This window comes from Nicotiana tabacum, chromosome 4 (genome assembly GCF_000715075.1).
Source record: "Nicotiana tabacum cultivar K326 chromosome 4, ASM71507v2, whole genome shotgun sequence".
NCBI lineage: Eukaryota > Viridiplantae > Streptophyta > Magnoliopsida > Solanales > Solanaceae > Nicotiana > Nicotiana tabacum.
Genome location: NC_134083.1, coordinates 91683555 through 91689070, shown reverse-complemented (window position 1 = coordinate 91689070; position 5516 = coordinate 91683555).

Sequence of the window (5516 nt, the reverse complement as noted above, 5' to 3'; positions counted from 1 at the left end):
TTGAGTGGAGTTGGAAATCATTATAAATTGCTAGATTATATGTATTGGGGTATATTTTGATTAGTTTGCACGTTGTTTGACTAGTTTTGAAGAGACGGGCATCAGGTTGAGGTGTTTGACTGGCGTCGGAGCGGGTTATGGAATTTCGGAGCGAGATAAGTCTCCTGTCTAACCTTATGAGGGGGAAACTACTCCCTAGGTGATATTTATTATTGTGTGTAACTAGATGTGGGTGCTACGTACGCACGAGGTAATGAGAGTCCGTACGTAGCTAAAGCATGTTTGTATCCGGGTAGACTTAGGACTGTATCATGTAATAATTAAATTATTTGAACTCGTTCTGCTAGCTTAATTAATTAAAGTTACATCTGAATTTGATTTAGAAATAAATATATGTATAATAGACCGAGCCTTAACACTTTGAGTGTGGCTGCGCTAATTGAGAAGAGTAAATATTACATTCGTTATGTGCTTATGTACTGTATTGTAAACACGTGTCTCGTAATTCGGTAACTTCCTTCCTTTCTTGTGGAGAGGGTCGAATGCCTCGACAGTATATAGATACTTCTATGGTTCATGCCGCACGACTCTCGGTAGTGTGCACATTATTTTAGTTCGGGCCGAACGACCTCGGCAGAATCGTGCGTTATATTGCTAGTAGTCTGAATATTCACGAGCTAATCTTTCCACTGATGCTCGACATTTTATATGATATTCCTTATTTATTTGATATTCACACTCGACATTTTCTGAGTTGTAAAGGTAGAATACAACATTTTGAAATTTATACTTTAAAAGAAGTAAATGAAAGATTATGTAACTTGCAAATTTATCATTGTTGTATGCTTCATATCTGCTTCTGTTTTATCATATAGCTTTATTGGACCTTTAGTAAGTGTCGATGTCGACCCCTCGTCACTACTTCTTCGGGGTTAGGCTAGATACTTACTGGGTACGCATTGATTTACGTACTCATGTTTCACTTCTGCACTAAATGTGCAGGATCTGACAGGTTTATTTGATGATCACCTTGACGCGTAGGCGCACCTATTGAGGAGACTTTATGTGAGCTGCATTCCAGCCTACGCATCGCAGCCCACCAAGTCTCCATTATACTAATTATTTTATTCTGTCTTATTACATTCGGGACAGATATTGTATTATTATTGAATTTTTTAGAAAATACTCATACACATGTGACACCTGATTTTGGGGATTCCTTCTGATTATTCGTTATTGTAGTTCACGCAGTTAGTATCATTTTACCCTGTAAATTCCATTTTATACCATTTAAGTAATGGACATTATGATTTCGAAAGTAATAAAATGAGTAAATAAATTGATAAATCAACGTTGGCTTGCCTGACGGCGGCGTTAGGCGCCATCACGACCTATAGTGGATTTTAGATCGTGACAACTTGGTATCAGAGCATTAGATTCATTTGGGTCTCACGAATCATGAGCAAACCTAGTAGAGTCTTGCGGATCGGTACGAAGACGTCTGTACTTATCTTCGAGAGGCTACAAGACAATTAGGAGCACTTCCCTTCTTGATTTCCTCATCGTGCGATTTGATTCCATTGAGGCTTGTGCCTTTATTTCCTTCCTACACAATCTTATGCGACGTGAAGCGCTTGTTGTCAATTGGATGTCCATGCGTTGTATCGGTACTGTAGACATGGTGCCAGATGTTTTTCCCTGCCTGTTCTGGTAGGCTATTATCGTCGCCTTGCGGAAGGGTGTTCTGTACTGTACTTCCTATGGTTTTGAGGCTATGCACGGATTTCTATGATGTCCATGCGTTGTTATCGCATAGTGTTGGTGTAATGGTAAGGTGCTTGCCTATGTGTCGAGGCAGTGAATGACTTAAAAGGAGGATTTTTCAGTGTATGGGTTAGAGGTTCGGCATTTAATTCCAGCAAATGAAGAGCAATCAGACTATGGATGTTCAGGCTTTGGTTGATGGAGTAACGAGACTTGATATTTTCGAGCGTGATGGAATTGTCATTTGTGATGTGGCATCATCGTCCTTGTTGGAACGCATTAAGGTCCGCCGGTGTTATAGCCCTGTTTGATTTTTACATTCGGGCAGAGTGTGGTGGAAGAGCGCCTAATGTTGATTTTTGCATGCGGTTGTCAGAGATAGAGGTGTGTAGCGGTTCCGAATCGAATTGGTAATTCTAATGTTGATGGCTCGAGAAAGATGATCTTCCGGGAGGTTTAGAGCCATAGCATCTTATTAGTTCAGGGACTACAGAGATGGGTTTTGATTTGAGGCGGCATTTGGGCAGCGATGGATGAGGAAAGAAATGGTGGGAGGTGTCTCACGGTGGTTGAATTACTAGCAAGTCACTATGAACAACAAAGGTCGAGAAATTTCTTAAGGGAGATGGTTTATGTCACACCCCGACCTCGGGGAGCACGACTGGCGCTCAACAGAGTTACCCCGGTCGAGCAAGCCTGCACAATGCCGTCTACCCAACTCACCCACAAATAAAAAAATGAATTAGTCAGTAAAAAATCATGTGAACAACACTATTTCATTTCCATTAGTTACGTCCTTAACAAATGTTCAAAACAGTACATTGTACAATCATAGTTAAAATGGGACAGATAATACAATTACAACATTTTTAGTTTTAAATTTCCCAAAATAGACACAACCCACATTATGTCTACAGAGACTCTAACATGAACAAAAGAGTGCTATGACAGTGCCGGCAACAAGGCCCCGGCTATGCCTCAAAAAGCTATGTACAAAGGATAGAAGATACAGGACCCCGAAATGAAGTGGGGCTCACCAAATCAGTTGAGGAGAGGGTGTGCTGCTATCACTAATCAATACCACCTGCTATGGAATCACTTGCATCCATTAAAGATGTAGCGCCTCCGGCAAAAGGAGCGTTAGTACATATGGAATTGTACTAGTATGCAAAACTAAACACCCACTCAATAGAACGAGCAACAGAAAATGGAGAATAATAAAACATCATATCAATAAGTGACTCAAACGGTATCAAAGTGTCACATTAGGGGAAACGTAGATTTCAAGTAGGTTTCAGTAATTTAAGTTGGGAGATCTTTAGCACCGATCTCATCCCGACCGGATAAGCCGTCTCACCCCGAGACATACTCTCACAATACCACCATATGCGCGGCATGGCGTCCGATCTCAGCCCGATCGTCTAAGCCGTCTCACCACAATGCCGTGTGGGTCGACATTTCATCACATCTAGCTAGTAATAATCTCATCCCATTTAAGGGGGAAACATATCAACACATCAATCCCATCCCATATAAGGGGAAATAGTCTCATCACATTAACACGGGGATTTACCCATCAATCACTCCTCCGGCACGTGTAGTTCCGGGGTTAGGTTGTTCTGACCTACCCTTCATCGGTGGATACCACAATGCCGTGTGGGTCGACATTACATCACATCTAGCTAGTAATAATCTCATCCCATTTAAGGAGAAAACATCTCAACACACCAATCCCATCTCATATAAGGGGAAACAGTCTCATCACATTAACACGGGGATTTACCCATCAATCACTCCTCCGGCACGTGTAGTTTCGGGATTAGGTTGTTCTGACCTACCCTTCATCGATGGCTAATCGATACTCCCAAAGCATTTGTTATTAAAAGTATTTACCACTCAATTCATATTATTTTACATGTCATTCATTTTATTGACATCATTGGCCATAACGCAATATCATTCTAAGCACATTGGCCGTACTTCATAATTCAAGCTCGGTATTCCATTTTCAATCATTATCATGGATAATCAACAACAAGGCCTTTCAAATTAAGACTTTAAACGCTTGAGCAAATTAAGTTCTTAGGCACATATGATCTCTTATGGAATTTGATGTGATCACTTTCATTTGGACTTAACTTGAAGTCACAACATTTTAATACATACGAACTTAAATACCCTCCCGAAGAATAGCAAAATATAATAAGAACATTCCGGAACACATTTGAATATATATATATATATATATATATATATATATATATATATATATATATATATATATATATATATACGCACACACACACACACACACACACACATCATCTAACGTCAAACTTATTCAGAAAAGTAAATTCATAACGGACAACTCGAAACTTACAAGATTATCATGGAATTCAATTCTAAGAGAGAAGTTTAGCCAACATACCCTCGAGCCCTTTTAATTTACTAAAATGTTCCGGAGATCCTAGCCACTTCGATCTATTTAGAGATATTGTAAAATTAAACACAAATTAGGTGTGTATTTTATCAAACACTAGGTGTGTATTAAGGTTCCAAGGTCCTCCTATGGTGGATTCTATTATACCACTATCCAAAGCTTCCAACTACCTTAGATGGTGCATGCATGTAAAATAAACAACTCCCACACCCCAGAATTTACTTGGCTTATTGCCTATTTTCAGTTAAAATCACGAAAGTTGAGGGCTATGGAAAAAAAACTTACCTTTAGGATGAAGACCTAGTGAATTCTTCTTACAGTTTCTTCAATTTTGAGCAAGAATTGATGGATGATGGGCTTAGGAACTCCCCCTCTCACTCTTTGTCACTCCCTCACTTTAGAATATATGTTTTTGCTTCAAAAGTGGTCCATTACTCTAATATATCGAAATATGGTCAGGTAAAAAAATTAGAAAAAAAGGAACCTCGTCACACATCTGCGGTCGCATATGCGACAGTATAATGCTTCTGTGGTCCATAAAATGGGCCGCAACATGGTCCTCCGGAACTGGGTAACTCTGCCCCCACTCAGCGGTCATTATGCGGTCCGTAAACTTGTTCTGCGGTCGCATAATGTGCTGCAAAACCTCCCTCTGAAAATTTTTTATGTTGGTTCCGCGGACGATGTGCATCCCGCGAAATGGTTTTGCGATCGCATAGTAACCGCACAATATCACCCAAACTTTGCCCAGTTTTCTGCTTCATTCTACAGCCATTTTGCGGTCCGCAAAGTGATTCTGCGACCGCATAGGGGGCCGCGCAGAAATGTCTTTGTCTGTCAAAAATTTTTCTTTACTCCCCGGCGCACTGTCCAACCCAAAACGTTTGTACATCTCCACATTCGTCAACACATATTTGGCACCACGAAATCCTAGATTTTAGGTAAAATATTTACGGGACCTCACAGTTTAACCGAAGTAAGAGGGGCAAAATAGCAGATGGATTCTGTGGTAGGATAGCCGCGTGCCTTGAGAAAGTGTAGAACGGTTTGGGAATCGTGGTGGACGGTAATTTGGTCTACGAATTTTATTTGGAATGGTAGTTGCTGTACGGAGAAGGATTTAATATGGCAGAAAGGAGTTTGCTTGAAATGAAGAAGGGATGAAGATTTGATTATCGTTTTAGATGCAACATGACTTGAGTTTGGAAGGTATTGTTGAACTTTCAGTTGATGTCAATGGAGAATGAACGGACTTGTACAGCTGGTAGATGAGAACGGACTCGGGAAGGTCTACTGATTTTGTAGCAGTTGC